This window comes from Hypanus sabinus, chromosome 5 (assembly GCF_030144855.1).
Source record: "Hypanus sabinus isolate sHypSab1 chromosome 5, sHypSab1.hap1, whole genome shotgun sequence".
Taxonomy (NCBI): domain Eukaryota; kingdom Metazoa; phylum Chordata; class Chondrichthyes; order Myliobatiformes; family Dasyatidae; genus Hypanus; species Hypanus sabinus.
In genome coordinates this window covers 73,889,187-73,910,423 of record NC_082710.1, presented here as the reverse complement: position 1 = coordinate 73,910,423, position 21,237 = coordinate 73,889,187, and positions in this window count along the sequence as shown.

Here is a 21,237-nt window from a genome sequence, read left to right as displayed (position 1 = left end):
TGTGAGTGAGCAATGGCATGTGGACAGTAGGAAGCGGGTTGTCCTCTCTGTCCTGGTGGGTTTTGATGGGTGTGAGAGTGTAATGTCATGTGGAGACTATGCATGTGGTTGTCCTGGTGGGATTTGATGGGGTGTGAGAGAGTAGTGACATGTGGAGAGTAGGAATTGGGTAGTCCTGGTGGGTTTTGATGGGTGTGAGAGAGTAATGACATATGGAGAGAAGGAATGGGTTGTCCTGATGGATTTTGATGGGTGTGAGAGTGTAATGACATGTGGAGAGGAGGAATGCAGTTGTCCTTGTGGGGTTTGATGGGGTGTAAGAGAGTAATGACATTGGAGAGTAGGAATGGTGTTGTCCTGCTGGATTTTGATGGGGTTTGAGAGAGTTAATGACATGTGGAGAGTAGGAATGGGTTTGGCCTGGTTGGTTTTGATGGAGTGTGAGCGAATAATGATATGTGGAGAGTAGCAATGGGGTTGTCCAGATGGATTCTGATAGGGTGTGAGAGAGTAATGACATGTGTAGAGGAGGATTACGGGTCTCCTGGTGGGATTTGATGGGGTGTGAGAGAGTAATGATATGTAAACAGTAGGAATGGGGTTGTCCTGGTGGGTTTTGATGGGCGTGAGAGTGTAATGACATGTGGAGGGGAGGAATGGAGTTGTCCTCCGTGTCCTGCTGGGTTTTGATGCGTGTGAGAGAGTAAAGATATGTGGAGAGTAGGAATGGGGTAGTCCTGGTGGGTTTTGATGGGTGTGAGAGAGTAATGACATGTGCAGATTAGGAATGGGGTTGTCCTCTGTATCCTGGTGGGTTTTGAAGGGTGTGAGAGAGTAGTGACATGTGGAGAGTAGGTGTGGGGTTGTCCTGATGGGTTTTGATGGGGTGTGAGAGAGTAATGACATCTGGAGAGGAAGATTCGGGTTCTCCTGGTGGGTTCTGATGGGCTGTGAGAGAGTAATGACATGCGGAGAGTTGGAATGGGGTTTTCCTGCTGGGTATTGATGGGGTGTCAGAGAGTAATGACATGTGTACAGTAGGAATGGGGTTGTCCTCTCTGTCCTGGTGGGTTTTGATGCGTGTGAGAGATAATGATATGTGGAGAGTAGGAATGGGGTTGTCCTCTGTGTCCTGCTCAGTTTTGATGGGGTGTGAGAGTGTAATGACATGTGTACAGTAGGAATGGGGTAGTCCTCTCTGTCCTGGTGGGTTTTGATGCGTGTGAGAGATAATGACATGTGGAGAGTAGGAATGGGGTTGTCCTCTGTGTCCTGCTGAGTTTTGATGGGGTGAGAGAGTGTAATGACATGTGGAGAGTAGCAATGTGATTGTCCTGGTGGGTTTTGATGGGGTGTGAGAGAGTAATGACATCTGGAGAGTAGGAATGGGGTAGTCCTGGTGGGTTTTGATGGGTGTGAGAGTGTACTGACATGTGGAGAGTAGGAATGGAGATGTCCTCAGTGTCCTGGTGCGTTTTGATGGCTGTGAGAGAGCAATGACATGTGGAGAGTAGGAATGGGTTGTCCTGTGGGTGTTCATGGGTGTGAGAGAGTAATGATATGTAGAGAGGAGTAATAGGGTTGTCCTTTGTGTCCTGGTGGGTTTTGATGGGTATGAGAGAGTAATGATATTTGGAGAGTTGGAATGGGATTGTCCTGCTGGGTTTTCATGGGGTGTGAGTGAGCAATGGCATGTGGACAGTAGGAATCGGGTTGTCCTCTCTGTCCTGGTGGGTTTTGATGCGTGTGAGAGAGTAATGACATGTGGAGAGCAGGAATGGGGTAGTCCTGGTGGGTTTTGATGGGTGTGAGAGTGTAATGACATGTGGAGATTAGGAATGGAGATGTCCTCAGTGTCCTGGTGCGTTTTGATGGCTGTGAGAGAGCAATGACATGTGGAGAGTAGGAATGGGTTGTCCTGTGGGTGTTCATGGGTGTGAGAGAGTAATGATATGTAGAGAGGAGTAATAGGGTTGTCCTTTGTGTCCTGGTGGGTTTTGATGTGTGTGAGAGAGTAATGATATTTGGAGAGTTGGAATGGGGTTGTCCTGCTGGGTTTTGATGGGGTGTGAGTGAGCAATGGCATGTGGACAGTAGGAATCGGGTTGTCCTCTCTGTACTGGTGGGTTTTGATGGGTGTGAGAATGTAATGACATGTGGAGACTATGAATGTGGTTGTTCTGGTGGGTTTTCATGGGGTGTGAGAGAGTAGTGACATGTGGAGAGCAGGTATGGGGTTGTCCTGGTGGGTTTTGATGTGGTGTGAGAGAGTAATGACATGTGGAGAGTAGGAATTGGGTAGTCCTGGTGGGTTTTGATGGGTGTGAGAGAGTAATGACATATGGAGAGAAGGAATGGGTTGTCCTGATGGATTTTGATGGGTGTGAGAGAGTAATGACATGTGGAGAGGAGGAATGCAGTTGTCCTTGTGGGTTTTGATGGGGTGTAAGAGAGTAATGACATTGGAGAGTAGGAATGGTGTTGTCCTGGTGGATTTTGATGGGGTTTGAGAGAGTTAATGACATGTGGAGAGTAGGAATGGGTTTGGCCTGGTTGGATTTGATGGAGTGTGAGCGAATAATGATATGTGGAGAGTAGCAATGGGGTTGTCCTGATGGATTTTGATAGGGTGTGAGAGAGTAATGACATGTGGAGAGGAGGATTAGGGTTCTCCTGGTGGGATTTGATGGGGTGTGAGAGAGTAATGATATGTAGACAGTAGGAATGGGGTTGTCCTGCTGGGTTTTGATGGGTGTGAGAGAGTAATGATATGTGGAGAGTTGGAATGGGGTTGTCCTGCTGGGTTTTGATGGGGTGTGAGTGAGCAATGGCATGTGGACAGTAGGAATCGGGTTGTCCTCTCTGTCCTGGTGGGTTTTGATGGGTGTGAGAGAGTAATGACATGTGGAGAGGAGGAATGCAGTTGTCCTTGTGGGTTTTGATGGGGTGTAAGAGAGTAATGACATTGGAGAGTAGGAATGGTGTTGTCCTGGAGGGTTTGGATGGGGTTTGAGAGAGTTAATGACATGTGGAGAGTAGGAATGGGTTTGGCCTGGTTGGTTTTGATGGAGTGTGAGCGAATAATGATATGTGGAGAGTAGCAATGGGGTTGTCCAGATGGATTCTGATAGGGTGTGAGAGAGTAATGACATGAGTAGAGGAGGATTAGGGGTCTCCTGGTGGGATTTGATGGGGTGTGAGAGAGTAATGATATGCAGACAGTAGGAATGGGGTTGTCCTGGTGGGTTTTGTTGGGCGTGAGAGTGTAATGACATGTGGAGAGTAGGAATGGAGTTGTCCTCCGTGTCCTGCTGGGTTTTGATGGGTGTGAGAGAGTAATGATATGTGGAGAGGAGGAATAGGGTTGTCCTTTGTGTCCTGATGGGTTTTGATGGGGTGTGAGAGAGTAATGACATCTGGAGAGGAAGATTCGGGTTCTCCTGGTGGGTTTTGATGGGCTGTGAGAGAGTAATGATATGCGGAGAGTTGGAATGGGGTTGTCCTGCTGGGTATTGATGGGGTGTCAGAGAGTAATGACATGTGTACAGTAGGAATAGGGTTGTCCTCTCTGTCCTGGTGGGTTTTGATGCATGTGAGAGATAATGACATGTGGAGAGTAGGAATGGGGTTGTCCTCTGTGTCCTGCTGAGTTTTAATGGGGTGTGAGAGTGTAATGACATGTGGAGAGTAGCAATGTGATTGTCCTGGTGGGTTTTAATGGGGTGTGAGAGAGTAATGACATGTGGAGAGTAGGAATGGGGTAGTCCTGGTGGGTTTTGATGGGTGTGAGAGAGTAATGACATGTCCAGATTAGGAATGGGGTTGTCCTCTGTATCCTGGTGGGTTTTTTAGAGTGTGAGAGAGTAGTGACATGTGGAGAGTAGGTGTGGGGTTGTCCTGGTGGGTTTTGATGTGGTGTGAGAAAGTAATGACATGTGGAGAGTAGGAATGGGGTAGTCCTGGTGGGTTTTGATGGGTGTGAGAGTGTAATGACATGTGGAGAGTAGGAATGGAGTTGTCCTCCATGTCCTGCTGGGTTTTGATGGGTGTGAGAGAGTAATGATATGTGGAGAGGAGTAATAGGGTTGTCCTTTGTGTCCTGGTGGGTTTTGATGGGTGTGAGAGAGTAATGATATTTGGAGAGTTGGAATGGGGTTGTCCTGCTGGGTTTTGATGGGGTGTAAGAGAGTAGTGACATTGGAGAGTAGGAATGGTGTTGTCCTGGTGGATTTTGATGGGGTTTGAGAGAGTTAATGACATGTGGAGTGTAGGAATGGGTTTGGCCTCGTTGGTTTTGATGGAGTGTGAGCGAATAATGATATGTGGAGAGTAGCAATGGTGTTATCCTGATGGATTTTGATAGGGTGTGAGAGAGTAATGACATGTGGAGAGGTGGATTAGTGTTCTCCTGGTGGGATTTGATGGTGTGTGAGAGAGTAATGATATGTGGAGAGGAGTAATAGGGTTGTCCTTTTTGTCCTGGTGGGTTTTGATGGGTGTGAGAGAGTAATGACATGTGGAGACTATGCATGTGGTTGTCCTGGTGGGATTTGATGGGGTGTGAGAGAGTAGTGGCATGTGGAGAGCAGGTATGGGGTTGTCCTGGTGGGTTTTGATGTGGTGTGAGAGAGTACTGACATGTGGAGAGTAGGAATTGGTTAGTCCTGGTGGGTTTTGATGGGTGTGAGAGAGTAATGACATATGGAGAGAAGGAATGGGTTGTCCTGATGGATTTTGATGGGTGTGAGAGAGTAATGACATTGGAGAGTAGGAATGGTGTTGTCCTGGTGGATTTTGATGGGGTTTGAGAGAGTTAATGACATGTGGAGAGTAGGAATGGGTTTGGCCTGGTTGGTTTTGATGGAGTGTGAGCGAATAATGACATGTGGAGAGTAGCAATGGGGTTGTCCAGATGGATTTTGATAGGGTGTGAGAGAGTAATGACATGTGGAGAGGAGGATTAGGGTTCTCCTGGTGGGATTTGATGGGGTGTGAGAGAGTAATGATATGTAGACAGTAGGAATAGGGTTGTCCTGGTGGGTTTTGATGGGCGTGAGAGTGTAATGACATGTGGAGAGTAGGAATGGAGTTGTCCTCCATGTCCTGCTGGGTTTTGATGGGTGTGAGAGAGTAATGATATGTGGAGAGGAGGAATAGGGTTGTCCTTTGTGTGCTGATGGGTTTTGATGGGGTGTGAGAGAGTAATGACATCTGGAGAGTAGGAATGGGGTAGTCCTGGTGGGTTTTGATGGGTGTGAGAGAGTAATGACATGTGCAGATTAGGAATGGGGTTGTCCTCTGTATCCTGGTGGGTTTTGAAGGGTGTGAGAGAGTAGTGACATGTGGAGAGTAGGTGTGGGGTTGTCCTGGTGGGTTTTGATGTGGTGTGAGAAAGTAATAACATGTGGAGAGTAGGAATCGGGTTGTCCTCTCTGTACTGGTGGGTTTTGATGGGTGTGAGAATGTAATGACATGTGGAGACTATGAATGTAGTTGTTCTGGTGGGTTTTCATGGGGTGTGAGAGAGTAGTGACATGTGGAGAGCAGGTATGGGGTTGTCCTGGTGGGTTTTGATGTGGTGTGAGAGAGTATTGACATGTGGAGAGTAGGAATTGGGTAGTCCTGGTGGGTTTTGATGGGTGTGAGAGAGTAATGACATATGGAGAGAAGGAATGGGTTGTCCTGATGGATTTTGATGAGTGTGAGAGAGTAATGACATGTGGAGAGGAGGAATGCAGTTGTCCTTGTGGGTTTTGATGGGGTGTAAGAGAGTAATGACATTGGAGAGTAGGAATGGTGTTGTCCTGGTGGATTTTGATGGGGTTTGAGAGAGTTAATGACATGTGGAGAGTAGGAATGGGTTTGGCCTGGTTGGTTTTGATGGAGTGTGAGCGAATAATGATATGTGGAGAGTAGCAATGGGGTTGTCCTGATGGATTTTGATAGGGTGTGAGAGAGTAATGACATGTGTAGAGGAGGATTAGGGTTCTCCTGGTGGGATTTGATGGGGTGTGAGAGAGTAATGATATGTAGACAGTAGGAATGGGGTTGTCCTGGTGGGTTTTGATGGGTGTGAGAGTGTAATGACATGTGGAGAGTAGGAATGGAGTTGTCCTCCATGTCCTGCTGGGTTTTGATGGGTGTGAGAGAGTAATGATATGTGGAGAGGAGTAATAGGGTTGTCCTTTGTGTCCTGGTGGGTTTTGTTGTGTGTGAGAGAGTAATGATATTTGGAGAGTTGGAATGGGGTTGTCCTGCTGCGTTTTGATGGGGTGTGAGTGAGCAATGGCATGTGGACAGTAGGAATCGGGTTGTCCTCTCTGTCCTGGTGGGTTTTGATGGGTGTGAGAGTGTAATGACATGTGGAGACTATGCATGTGGTTGTCCTTCTGGGATTTGATGGGGTGTGAGAGAGTAGTGACATGTGGAGAGCAGGTATGGGGTTGTCCTGGTGGGTTTTGATGTGGTGTGAGAGAGTACTGACATGTGGAGAGTAGAAATTGGGTAGTCCTGGTGGGTTTTGATGGGTGTGAGAGAGTAATGACATATGGAGAGAAGGAATGGGTTGTCCTGATGGATTTTGATGGGTGTGAGAGAGTAATGACATGTGGAGAGGAGGAATGCAGTTGTCCTTGTGGGTTTTGATGGGGTGTAAGAGAGTAATGACATTGGAGAGTAGGAATGGTGTTGTCCTGGTGGATGTTGATGGGGTTTGAGAGAGTTAATGACATGTGGAGAGTAGGAATGGGTTTGGCCTGGTTGGTTTTGATGGAGTGTGAGCGAATAATGATATGTGGAGAGTAGCAATGGGGTTGTCCAGATGGATTCTGATAGGGTGTGAGAGAGTAATGACATGTGTAGAGGAGGATTAGGGGTCTCCTGGTGGGATTTGATGGGGTGTGAGAGAGTAATGATATGTAGACAGTAGGAATGGGGTTGTCCTGGTGGGTTTTGATGGGCGTGACAGTGTAATGACATGTGGAGAGTAGGAATGGAGTTGTCCTCCGTGTCCTGCTGGGTTTTGATGGGTGTGAGAGAGTAATGATATGTGGAGAGGAGGAATAGGGTTGTCCTTTGTGTCCTGATGGGTTTTGATGGGTGTGCGAGAGTAATGACATCTGGAGAGGAAGATTCGGGTTCTCCTGGTTGGTTTTGATGGGCTGTGAGAGAGTAATGATATGCGGAGAGTTGGAATGGGGTTGTCCTGCTGGGTATTGATGGGGTGTCAGAGAGTAATGACATGTGTACAGTAGGAATGGGGTTGTCCTCTCTGTCCTGGTGGGTTTTGATGCGTGTGAGAGATAATGACATGTGGAGAGTAGGAATGGGGTTGTCCTCTGTGTCCTGCTGAGTTTTGATGGGGTCTGAGAGTGTAATGAGATGTGGAGAGTAGCAATGTGACTGTCCTGGTGGGTTTTGATGGGGTGTGAGAGAGTAAAGACATGTGGAGAGTAGGAATGGGGTAGTCCTGGTGGGTTTTGATGGGTGTGAGAGAGTAATGACATGTGCAGATTAGGAATGGTGTTGTCCTCTGTATCCTGGTGGGTTTTGAAGGGTGTGAGAGAGTAGTGACATGTGGTGAGTAGGTGTGGGGTTGTCCTGGTGGGTTTTGATGTGGTGTGAGAAAGTAATAACATGTGGAGAGTAGGAATCGGGTTGTCCTCTCTGTACTGGTGGGTTTTGATGGGTGTGAGAATGTAATGACATGTGGAGACTATGAATGTGGTTGTTCTGGTGGGTTTTCATGGGGTGTGAGAGAGTAGTGACATGTGGAGAGCAGGTATGGGGTTGTCCTGGTGGGTTTTGATGTGGTGTGAGAGAGTAATGACATGTGGAGAGTAGGAATTGGGTAGTCCTGGTGGGTTTTGATGGGTGTGAGAGAGTAATGACATATGGAGAGAAGGAATGGGTTGTCCTTGTGGGTTTTGATGGGGTGTAAGAGAGTAATGACATTGGAGAGTAGGAATGGTGTTGTCCTGGTGGATTTTGATGGGGTTTGAGAGAGTTAATGACATGTGGAGAGTAGGAATGGGTTTGGCCTCGTTGGTTTTGATGGAGTGTGAGCGAATAATGATATGTGGAGAGTAGCAATGGGGTTGTCCTGATGGATTTTGATAGGGTGTGAGAGAGTAATGACATGTGGAGAGGAGGATTAGGGTTCTCCTGGTGGGATTTGATGGTGTGAGAGAGTAATGATATGTAGACAGTAGGAATGGGGTTGTCCTGGTGGGTTTTGATGGGTGTGAGAGTGTAATGACATGTGGAGAGTAGGAATGGAGTTGTCCTCCATGTCCTGCTGGGTTTTGATGGGTGTGAGAGAGTAATGATATGTGGAGAGGAGTAATAGGGTTGTCCTTTGTGTCCTGGTGGGTTTTGATGGGTGTGAGAGAGTAATGACATGTGGAGAGTAGGAATTGGGTAGTCCTGGTGGGTTTTGATGGGTGTGAGAGAGTAATGACATATGGAGAGAAGGAATGGGTTGTCCTTGTGGGTTTTGATGGGGTGTAAGAGAGTAATGACATTGGAGAGTAGGAATGGTGTTGTCCTGGTGGATTTTGATGGGGTTTGAGAGAGTTAATGACATGTGGAGAGTAGGAATGGGTTTGGCCTCGTTGGTTTTGATGGAGTGTGAGCGAATAATGATATGTGGAGAGTAGCAATGGGGTTGTCCTGATGGATTTTGATAGGGTGTGAGAGAGTAATGACATGTGGAGAGGAGGATTAGGGTTCTCCTGGTGGGATTTGATGGGGTGTGAGAGAGTAATGATATGTAGACAGTAGGAATGGGGTTGTCCTGGTGGGTTTTGATGGGTGTGAGAGTGTAATGACATGTGGAGAGTAGGAATGGAGTTGTCCTCCATGTCCTGCTGGGTTTTGATGGGTGTGAGAGAGTAATGATATGTGGAGAGGAGTAATAGGGTTGTCCTTTGTGTCCTGGTGGGTTTTGATGGGTGTGAGAGAGTAATGATATTTGGAGAGTTGGAATGGGGTTGTCCTGCTGGGTTTTGATGGGGTGTGAGTGAGCAATGGCATGTGGACAGTAGGAATCGGGTTGTCCTCTCTGTCCTGGTGGGTTTTGATGGGTGTGAGAGTGTAATGACATGTGGAGACTATGCATGTGGTTGTCCTTGTGGGATTTGATGGGGTGTGAGAGAGTAGTGACATGTGGAGAGCAGGTATGGGGTTGTCCTGGTGGGTTTTGATGAGGTGTGAGAGAGTACTGACATGTGGAGAGTAGAAATTGGGTAGTCCTGGTGGGTTTTGATGGGTGTGAGAGAGTAATGACATATGGAGAGAAGGAATGGGTTGTCCTGATGGATTTTGATGGGTGTGAGAGAGTAATGACATGTGGAGAGGAGGAATGCAGTTGTCCTTGTGGGTTTTGATGGGGTGTAAGAGAGTAATGACATTGGAGAGTAGGAATGGTGTTGTCCTGGTGGATGTTGATGGGGTTTGAGAGAGTTAATGACATGTGGAGAGTAGGAATGGGTTTGGCCTGGTTGGTTTTGATGGAGTGTGAGCGAATAATGATATGTGGAGAGTAGCAATGGGTTTGTCCAGATGGATTCTGATAGGGTGTGAGAGAGTAATGACATGTGTAGAGGAGGATTAGGGGTCTCCTGGTGGGATTTGATGGGGTGTGAGAGAGTAATGATATGTAGACAGTAGGAATGGGTTTGTCCTGGTGGGTTTTGATGGGTGTGAGAGAGTAATGATATGTGGAGAGGAGGAACAGGGTTGTCCTTTGTGTCCTGATGGGTTTTGATGGGGTGTGCGAGAGTAATGACATCTGGAGAGGAAGATTCGGGTTCTCCTGGTGGGTTTTGATGGGCTGTGAGAGAGTAATGATATGCGGAGAGTTGTAATGGGGTGTCCTGCTGGGTATTGATGGGGTGTCAGAGAGTAATGACATGTGTACAGTAGGAATGGGGTTGTCCTCTCTGTCCTGGTGGGTTTTGATGCGTGTGAGAGATAATGACATGTGCAGAGTAGGAATGGGGTTGTCCTCTGTGTCCTGCTGAGTTTTGATGGGGTGTGAGAGTGTAATGACATGTGGAGAGTAGCAATGTGATTGTCCTGGTGGGTTTTGATGGGTGTGTGAGAGTAATGACATGTGCAGATTAGGAATGGGGTTGTCCTCTGTATCCTGGTGGGTTTTGAAGAGTGTGAGAGAGTAGTAACATGTGGAGAGTAGGTGTGGGGTTGTCCTGGTGGGTTTTGATGTGGTGTGAGAAAGTAATGACATGTGGAGAGTAGGAATGGGGTAGTCCTGGTGGGTTTTGATGGGTGTGAGAGTGTAATGACATGTGGAGAGTAGGAATGGAGTTGTCCTCCATGTCCTGCTGGGTTTTGATGGGTGTGAGAGAGTAATGATATGTGGAGAGTAGTAATAGGGTTGTCCTTTGTGTCCTGGTGGGTTTTGATGGGTGTGAGAGAGTAATGATATTTGGAGAGTTGGAATGGGGTTGTCCTGCTGGGTTTTGATGGGGTGTAAGAGAGTAATGACATTGGAGAGTAGGAATGGTGTTGTCCTGGTGGATTTTGATGGGGTTTGAGAGAGTTAATGACATGTGGAGTGTAGGAATGGGTTTGGCCTCGTTGGTTTTGATGGAGTGTGAGCGAATAATGATATGTGGAGAGTAGCAATGGTGTTGTCCTGATGGATTTTGATAGGGTGTGAGAGAGTAATGACATATGGAGAGGAGGATTAGTGTTCTCCTGGTGGGATTTGATGGGGTGTGAGAGAGTAATGATATGTGGAGAGGAGTAATAGGGTTGTCCTTTTTGTCCTGGTGGGTTTTGAAGGGTGTGAGAGAGTAATGACATGTGGAGACTATGCATATGGTTGTCCTGGTGGGATTTGATGGGGTGTGAGAGAGTAGTGACATGTGGAGAGCAGGTATGGGGTTGTCCTGGTGGGTTTTGATGTGGTGTGAGAGAGTACTGACATGTGGAGAGTAGGAACTGGGTAGTCCTGGTGGGTTTTGATGGGTGTGAGAGAGTAATGACATATGGAGAGAAGGAATGGGTTGTCCTGATGGATTTTGATGGGTGTGAGAGAGTAATGACATTGGAGAGCAGGAATGGTGTTGTCCTGGTGGATTTTGATGGGGTTTGAGAGTGTTAATGACATGTGGAGAGTAGGAATGGGTTTGGCCTGGTTGGTTTTGATGGAGTGTGAGCGAATAATGACATGTGGAGAGTAGCAATGGGGTTGTCCAGATGGATTTTGATAGGGTGTGAGAGAGTAATGACATGTGGAGAGTAGGAATGGAGTTGTCCTCCATGTCCTGCTGGGTTTTGATGGGTGTGAGAGAGTAATGATATGTGGAGAGGAGGAATAGGGTTGTCCTTTGTGTCCTGATGGGTTTTGATGGGGTGTGAGAGAGTAATGACATCTGTAGAGGAAGATTCGGGTTCTCCTGGTGGGTTTTGATGGGCTGTGAGAGTGTAATGATATGTGGAGGGGAGGAATGGAGTTGTCCTCCGTGTCCTGCTGGGTTTTGATGCGTGTGAGAGAGTAAAGATATGTGTAGAGTAGGAATGGGGTAGTCCTGGTGGGTTTTGATGGGTGTGAGAGAGTAATGACATGTGCAGATTAGGAATGGGGTTGTCCTCTGTATCCTGGTGGGTTTTGAAGGGTGTGAGAGAGTAGTGACATGTGGAGAGTAGGTGTGGGGTTGTCCTGGTGGGTTTTGATGCGGTGTGAGAGAGTAATGACATCTGGAGAGGAAGATTCGGGTTCTCCTGGTGGGTTTTGATGGGCTGTGAGAGAGTAATGATATGCGGAGAGTTGGAATGGGGTTGTCCTGCTGGGTATTGATGGGGTGTCAGAGAGTAATGACATGTGTACAGTAGGAATGGGGTTGTCCTCTCTGTCCTGGTGGGTTTTGATGCGTGTGAGAGATAATGACATGTGGAGAGTAGGAATGGGGTTGTCCTCTGTGTCCTGCTGAGTTTTGATGGGGTGTGAGAGTGTAATGACATGTGGAGAGTAGCAATGTGATTGTCCTGGTGGGCTTTGATGGGGTGTGAGAGAGTAAAGACATGTGGATAGTAGGAATGGGGTAGTCCTGGTGGGTTTTGATGGGTGTGAGAGAGTAATGACATGTGCAGATTAGGAATGGGGTTGTCCTCTGTATCCTGGTGGGTTTTGAAGGGTGTGAGAGAGTAGTGACATGTGGAGAATAGGTGTGGGGTTGTCCTGGTAGGTTTTGATGTTTTGTGAGAAAGTAATGACATCTGGAGAGTAGGAATGGGGTAGTCCTGGTGGGTTTTGATGGGTGTGAGAGTGTAATGACATGTGGAGAGTAGGAATGGAGATGTCCTCAGTGTCTTGGTGCGTTTTGATGGCTGTGAGAGAGCAATGGCATGTGGACAGTAGGAATCGGGTTGTCCTCTCTGTCCTGGTAGGTTTTGATGCGTGTGAGAGAGTAATGACATGTGGAGAGTAGGAATGGGGTAGTTCTGGTGGGTTTTGATGGGTGTGAGAGTGTAATTTCATGTGGAGATTAGGAATGGAGATGTCCTCAGTGTCCTGGTGGGTTTTGATGGCTGTGAGAGAGCAATGACATGTGGAGAGTAGGAATGGGTTGTCCTGTGGGTGTTCATGGGTGTGAGAGAGTAATGATATGTAGAGAGGAGTAATAGGGTTGTCCTTTGTGTCCTGGTGGGTTTTGATGGGTGTGAGAGAGTAATGATATTTGGAGAGTTGGAATGGGGTTGTCCTGCTGGGTTTTGATGGGGTGTGAGTGAGCAATGGCATGTGGACAGTAGGAATCGGGTTGTCCTCTCTGTACTGGTGGGTTTTGATGGGTGTGAGAATGTAATGACATGTGGAGACTATGAATGTGGTTGTTCTGGTGGGTTTTCATGGGGTGTGAGAGAGTAGTGACATGTGGAGAGCAGGTATGGGGTTGTCCTGGTGGGTTTTGACGTGGTGTGAGAGAGTAATGACAATTGGAGAGTAGGAATTGGGTAGTCCTGGTGGGTTTTGATGGGTGTGAGAGAGTAATGACATATGGAGAGAAGGAATGGGTTGTCCTGATGGATTTTGATGGGTGTGAGAGTGTAATGACATGTGGAGAGGAGGAATGCAGTTGTCCTTGTGGGTTTTGATGGGGTGTAAGAGAGTAATGACATTGGAGAGTAGGAATGGTGTTGTCCTGGTGGATTTTGATGGGGTTTGAGAGAGTTAATGACATGTGGAGAGTAGGAATGGGTTTGGCCTCGTTGGTTTTAATGGAGTGTGAGCGAATAATGATATGTGGAGAGTAGCAATGGGGTTGTCCTGATGGATTTTGATAGGGTGTGAGAGAGTAATGACATGTGGAGAGGAGGATTAGGGTTCTCCTGGTGGGATTTGATGGGGTGTGAGAGAGTAATGATATGTAGACAGTAGGAATGGGGTTGTCCTGGTGGGTTTTGATGGGTGTGAGAGTGTAATGACATGTGGAGAGTAGGAATGGAGTTGTCCTCCATGTCCTGCTCGGTTTTGATGGGTGTGAGAGAGTAATGATATGTGGAGAGGAGTAATAGGGTTGTCCTTTGTGTCCTGGTGGGTTTTGATGGGTGTGAGAGAGTAATGATATTTGGAGAGTTGGAATGGGGTTGTCCTGCTGGGTTTTGATGGGGTGTGAGTGAGCAATGGCATGTGGACAGTAGGAATCGGGTTGTCCTCTCTGTCCTGGTGGGTTTTGATGGGTGTGAGAGTGTAATGACATATGGAGAGAAGGAATGGGTTGTCCTGATGGATTTTGATGGGTGTGAGAGAGTAATGACATGTGGAGAGGAGGAATGCAGTTGTCCTTGTGGGGTTTGATCGGGTGTAAGAGAGTAATGACATTGGAGAGTAGGAATGGTGTTGTCCTGGTGGATTTTGATGGGGTTTGAGAGAGTTAATGACATGTGGAGAGTAGGAATGGGTTTGGCCTGGTTGGTTTTGATGGAGTGTGAGCGAATAATGATATGTGGAGAGTAGCAATGGGGTTGTCCAGATGGATTCTGATAGGGTGTGAGAGAGTAATGACATGTGTAGAGGAGGATTAGGGGTCTCCTGGTGGGATTTGATGGGGTGTGAGAGAGTAATGATATGTAGACAGTAGGAATGGGGTTGTCCTGGTGGGTTTTGAATGGCGTGAGAGTGTAATGACATGTGGAGGGGAGTAATGGAGTTGTCCTCCGTGTCCTGCTGGGTTTTGATGCGTGTGAGAGAGTAAAGATATGTGGAGAGTAGGAATGGGGTAGTCCTGGTGGGTTTTGATGGGTGTGAGAGAGTAATGACATGTGCAGATTAGGAATGGGGTTGTCCTCTGTATCCTGGTGGGTTTTGAAGGGTGTGAGAGAGTAGTGACATGTGGAGAGTAGGTGTGGGGTTGTCCTGGTGGGTTTTGATGCGGTGTGAGAGAGTAATGACATCTGGAGAGGAAGATTCGGGTTCTCCTGGTGGGTTTTGATGGGCTGTGAGAGAGTAATGATATGCGGAGAGTAGGAATGGGGTAGTCCTGGTGGGTTTTGAAGGGGGTTGAGAGAGTAATGACATGTGCAGATTAGGAATGGGGTTGTCCTCTGTATCGTGGTGGGTTTTGATGGGTGTGAGAGAGTAGTGACATGTGGAGAGTAGGTATGGGGTTGTCCTGGTGGGTTTTGATGGGTGTGAGAGTGTAATGACATGTGGAGAGTAGGAATGGAGTTGTCCTCCATGTCCTGCTGGGTTTTGATGGGTGTGAGAGAGTAATGATATGCGGAGAGTAGGAATGGGGTTGTCCTCTGTGTCCTGGTGGGTTTTGATGGGTGTGAGAGAGTAGTGACATGTGGAGATTAGGAATGGGTTTCGCCTGGTTGGTTTTGATGGTGTGTGAGCGAATAATGACATGTGGAGAGTAGGAATGGGGTTGTCCTGATGGATTTTGATAGGGTGTGAGAGAGTAATGACATGCGGAGAGGAGGATTAGGGTTCTCCTGGTGGGTTTTGATGGGGTGTGAGAGAGTAATGACATGTGGACAGTAGGAATGGGGTTGTCCTGCTTGGTATCGATGGGGTGTGAGAGAGTAATGACATGTGGACAGTAGGAATGGGGTTGTCCTCTCTGTCCTGTTGGGTTTTGTTGCATTTGACAGAGTAATGACATGTGGAGATAAGGAATGGGGTTGTCCTCTGTGTCCTGCTGAGTTTTGACGGGGTGTGAGAGAGTAATGATATGTGGAGAGTTGCAATGTGATTGTCCTGGTGGGTTTTGATGGGGTGTGAGAGAGTAATGACATGTGGAGAATAGGAATAGGGTAGTCCTGGTGGGTTTTGATGGGTGTCAGAGTGTAATGACATGTGGAGACTATGAATGTGGTTGTCCTGGTGGGTTTTGATGGGGTGTGAGAGAGTAATGATATGTGGGAGAGTAGGAATGGGGTTGTCCTCTCTTTCCTGGTGGGTTTTGATGCGTGTGAGAGATAATGACATGTGGAGAGTAGGAATGGGGTTGTCCTCTGTGTCCTGCTGAGATTTGATGGGGTGTGAGAGTGTAATGACATGTGGAGAGTTGCAATGTGATAGTCCTGGTGGGTTTTGATGGGGTGTGAGAGAGTAATGACATGTGGAGAGTAGGAATGGGGTAGTCCTGGTGGGTTTTGAAGGGGGTTGAGAGAGTAATGACATGTGCAGATTAGGAATGGGGTTGTCCTCTGTATCGTGGTGGGTTTTGATGGGTGTGAGAGAGTAGTGACATGTGGAGAGTACGTATGGGGTTGTCTTGCTTGGTATTGATGGGGTGTGAGAGAGTAATGACATGTGGACAGTAGGAATGGGGTTGCCCTCTCTGTCCTGTTGGGTTTTGTTGCGTTTGACAGAGTAATGACTTGTGGCGATAAGGAATGGGGTTGTCCTCTGTGTCCTGCTGAGTTTTGATGTGGTGTGAGAGAGTAATGACATGTGGAGCGTAGCAATGTGATTGTCCTGTTGGGTTTTGATGGGTGTGAGAGTGTAATGACAAGTGGAGACTATGAATGTGGTTGTCCTGGTGGGTTTTGATGTGGTGTGAGAGAGTAATGATATGTGGGAGAGTAGGAATGGGGTTGTCCTCTCTTTCCTGGTGGGTTTTGATGCGTGTGAGAGATAATGACATGTGGAGAGTAGGAATGGGGTTGTCCTCTGTGTCCTGCTGAGATTTGATGGGGTGTGAGAGTGTAATGACATGTAGAGAGTTGCAATGTGATAGTCCTGGTGGGTTTTGATGGGGTGTGAGAGAGTAATGACATGTGGAGAGTAGGAATGGGGTAGTCCTGGTGGGTTTTGAAGGGGGTTGAGAGAGTAATGACATGTGCAGATTAGGAATGGGGTTGTCCTCTGTATCGTGGTGGGTTTTGATGGGTGTGAGAGAGTAGTGACATGTGGAGAGTAGGTATGGGGTTGTCCTGCTTGGTATTGATGGGGTGTGAGAGAGTAATGACATGTGGACAGTAGGAATGGGGTTGCCCTCTCTGTCCTGTTGGGTTTTGTTGCGTTTGACAGAGTAATGACTTGTGGCGATAAGGAATGGGGTTGTCCTCTGTGTCCTGCTGAGTTTTGATGGGGTGTGAGAGAGTAATGACATGTGGAGCGTAGCAATGTGATTGTCCTGTTGGGTTTTGATGGGTGTGAGAGTGTAATGACATGTGGAGACTATGAATATGGTTGTCCTGGTGGGTATTGATGGGGTGTGAGAGAGTAATGACATGTGGACAGTAGGAATGGGGTTGCCCTCTCTGTCCTGTTGGGTTTTGTTGCGTTTGACAGAGTAATGACTTGTGGCGATAAGGAATGGGGTTGTCCTCTGTGTCCTGCTGAGTTTTGATGGGGTGTGAGAGAGTAATGACATGTGGAGCGTAGCAATGTGATTGTCCTGGTGGGTTTTGATGGGGTGTGAGAGAGTAATGACATGTGGAGAGTAGGAATGGGGTAGTCCTGGTGGGTTTTGAAGGGGGTTGAGAGAGTATTGACATGTGCAGTTTAGGAATGGGGTTGTCCTCTGTATCGTGGTGGGTTTTGATTGGTGTGAGAGAGTAGTGACATGTGGAGAGTAGGTATGGGGTTGTCCTGGTGGGTTTTGATGTGGTGTGAGAGAGTAATGACATGTGGAGAGTAGGAATGGGGTTGTCCTCTGTGTTCTGGTGGGATTTGATGGGGTGTGAGAGAGTAATGACATGTGGAGAGTCAGAATGGGGTAGTCCTGGTGGGTTTTGATGGGTGTGAGAGAGTTTTGACATGTGGAGAGTAGGTATAGGGTTGTCCTGCTTGGTATTGATGTGGTGTGAGAGAGTAATGACATGTGGACAGTAGGAATGGGGTTGCCCTCTCTGTCCTTTTGGGTTTTGTTGCGTTTGACAGAGTAATGACTTGTGGCGATAAGGAATGGGGTTGTCCTCTGTGTCCTGCTGAGTTTTGATGGGGTGTGAGAGAGTAATGACATGTGGAGCGTAGCAATGTGATTGTCCTGTTGGGTTTTGATGGGTGTGAGAGTGTAAAGACATGTGGAGACTATGAACATGGTTGTCCTGGTGGGTTTTGATGGGGTGTGAGAGAGTAATGATATGTGGAGAGTAGGAATGGAGTTCTCCTCCGTGTCCTGCTGGGTTTTGATGGGTGTGAGAGAGTAATGATATGTGGAGAGGAGGAATGCAGTTGTCCTGGAGGGTTTTGATGGGTGTGAGAGAGTAATGACATGTGCAGATTAGGAATGGGGTTGTCCTCTGTATCCTGGTGGGTTTTGATGGGTGTGAGAGAGTAGTGACATGTGGAGAGTAGGTATGGGGTTGTCCTGGTGGGTTTTGATGTGGTGTGAGAGAGTAATGACATGTGGAAAGTAGGAATGGGGTAGTTCTGGTGGGTTTTGATGGGTGTGAGAGTGTAATGACATGTAGAGAGCAGGAATGGAGTTGACTTCTGTGTCCTTGTAGGTTTTGATGGGTGTAGTGTGAATAATGACATGTGGAGAGTAGGAATGGAGATGTCCTCAGTGTCCTGGTGCATTTTGATGGGTGTGAGAAAGTAATGACATGTGGAGAGTAGGAATAGGTTGTCCTGTGGGTGTTCATGGGTGTGAGAGAGTAATGACATGTGGAGAGGAGGAATGCAGTTGTCCTGGTGGGTTTTGATGGGAGTGAGAGAGTAATGATATGCGGAGAGTAGGAATGGGGTTGTCCTCTGTGTCCTGGTGGGTTTTGATGGGTGTGAGAGAGTAGTGACATGTGGAGAGTAGGTATCGGGTTGTCCTGGTGGATTTTGATTGGGTTTGAGAGAGTTAATGACATGTGGAGATTAGGAATGGGTTTCGCCTGGTTGGTTTTGATGGTGTGTGAGCGAATAATGACATGTGGAGAGTAGGAATGGGGTTGTCCTGATGGATTTTGATAGGGTGTGAGAGAGTAATGACATGCGGAGAGGAGGATTAGGGTTCTCCTGTTGGGTTTTGATGGGGTGTGAGAGAGCAATGATATGTGGAGAGATGCAATGGGGTTGTCCTGCTGGGTTTTGATGGGGTGTGAGAGAGTAATGACATGTGGACAGTAGGAATGGGGTTGTCCTGCTTGGTATCGATGGGGTGTGAGAGAGTAATGACATGTGGACAGTAGGAATGGGGTTGTCCTCTCTGTCCTGTTGGGTTTTGTTGCATTTGACAGAGTAATGACATGTGGAGATAAGGAATGGGGTTGTCCTCTGTGTCCTGCTGAGTTTTGACGGGGTGTGAGAGAGTAATGATATGTGGAGAGTTGCAATGTGATTGTCCTGGTGGGTTTTGATGGGGTGTGAGAGAGTAATGACATGTGGAGAGTAGGAATAGGGTAGTCCTGGTGGGTTTTGATGGGTGTCAGAGTGTAATGACATGTGGAGACTATGAATGTGGTTGTCCTGGTGGGTTTTGATGGGGTGTGAGAGAGTAATGATATGTGGGAGAGTAGGAATGGGGTTGTCCTCTCTTTCCTGGTGGGTTTTGATGCGTGTGAGAGATAATGACATGTGGAGAGTAGGAATGGGGTTGTCCTCTGTGTCCTGCTGAGATTTGATGGGGTGTGAGAGTGTAATGACATGTGGAGAGTTGCAATGTGATAGTCCTGGTGGGTTTTGATGGGGTGTGAGAGAGTAATGACATGTGGAGAGTAGGAATGGGGTAGTCCTGGTGGGTTTTGAAGGGGGTTGAGAGAGTAATGACATGTGCAGATTAGGAATGGGGTTGTCCTCTGTATCGTGGTGGGTTTTGATGGGTGTGAGAGAGTAGTGACATGTGGAGAGTACGTATGGGGTTGTCTTGCTTGGTATTGATGGGGTGTGAGAGAGTAATGACATGTGGACAGTAGGAATGGGGTTGCCCTCTCTGTCCTTTTGGGTTTTGTTGCGTTTGACAGAGTAATGACTTGTGGCGATAAGGAATGGGGTTGTCCTCTGTGTCCTGCTGAGTTTTGATGTGGTGTGAGAGAGTAATGACATGTGGAGCGTAGCAATGTGATTGTCCTGTTGGGTTTTGATGGGTGTGAGAGTGTAATGACAAGTGGAGACTATGAATATGGTTGTCCTGGTGGGTTTTGATGGGGTGTGAGAGAGTAATGATATGTGGAGAATAGGAATGGAGTTCTCCTCCGTGTCCTGCTGGGTTTTGATGGGTGTGAGAGAGTAATGATATGTCGATAGGAGGAATGCAGTTGTCCTTGTGGGTTTGGATGGGGTGTAAGAGAGTAATGACATGTGGAGAGTAGGAATGGTGTTGTACTCTTGGATTTTGATGGGGTTTGAGAGAGTAATGACATGTGGACAGTAGGAATGGGGTTGTCCTGCTTGGTATCGATGGGGTGTGAGAGAGTAATGACATGTGGACAGTAGGAATGGGGTTGTCCTCTCTGTCCTGTTGGGTTTTGTTGCATTTGACAGAGTAATGACATGTAGAGATAAGGAATGGGGTTGTCCTCTGTGTCCTGCTGAGTTTTGACGGGGTGTGAGAGAGTAATGATATGTGGAGAGTTGCAATGTGATTGTCCTGGTGGGTTTTGATGGGTGTGAGAGAGTAATGACATGTGTAGAGTAGGAATGGTGTTGTCCTGGCGGGTTTTGATGTGTGTCAGAGTGTAATGACATGTGGAGACTATGAATGTGGTTGTCCTGGTGGGTTTTGATGTGGTGTGAGAGAGTAATGATATGTGGGAGAGTAGGAATGGGGTTGTCCTCTCTTTCCTGGTGGGTTTTGATGCGTGTGAGAGATAATGACATGTGGAGAGTAGGAATGGGGTTGTCCTCTGTGTCCTGCTGAGATTTGATGGGGTGTGAGAGTGTAATGACATGTGGAGAGTTGCAATGTGATAGTCCTGGTGGGTTTTGATGGGGTGTGAGAGAGTAATGACATGTGGAGAGTAGGAATGGGGTAGTCCTGGTGGGTTTTGAAGGGGGTTGAGAGAGTAACGACATGTGCAGATAAGGAATGGGGTTGTCCTCTGTGTCCTGCTGAGTTTTGATGGGGTGTGAGAGAGTAATGACATGTGGAGCGTAGCAATGTGATTGTCCTGTTGGGTTTTGATGGGTGTGAGAGTGAAATGACATGTGGAGACTATGAATATGGTTGTCCTGGTGGGTATTGATGGGGTGTGAGAGAGTAATGACATGTGGACAGTAGGAATGGGGTTGCCCTCTCTGTCCTGTTGGGTTTTGTTGCGTTTGACAGAGTAATGACTTGTGGCGATAAGGAATGGGGTTGTCCTCTGTGTCCTGCTGAGTTTTGATGGGGTGTGAGAGAGTAATGACATGTGGAGCGTAGCAATGTGATTGTCCTGGTGGGTTTTGATGGGGTGTGAGAGAGTAATGACATGTGGAGAGTAGGAATGGGGTAGTCCTGGTGGGTTTTGAAGGGGGTTGAGAGAGTAATGACATGTGCAGATTAGGAATGGGGTTGTCCTCTGTATCGTGGTGGGTTTTGATTGGTGTGAGAGAGTAGTGACATGTGTAGAGTAGGTATGGGGTTGTCCTGGTGGGTTTTGATGTGGTGTGAGAGAGTAATGACATGTGGAGAGTAGGAATGGGGTTGTCCTCTGTGTTCTGGTGGGATTTGATGGGGTGTGAGAGAGTAATGACATGTGGAGAGTCAGAATGGGGTAGTCCTGGTGGGTTTTGATGGGTGTGAGAGAGTTTTGACATGTGGAGAGTAGGAATAGGGTTGTCCTGCTTGGTATTGATGTGGTGTGAGAGAGTAATGACATGTGGATAGTAGGAATGGGGTTGCCCTC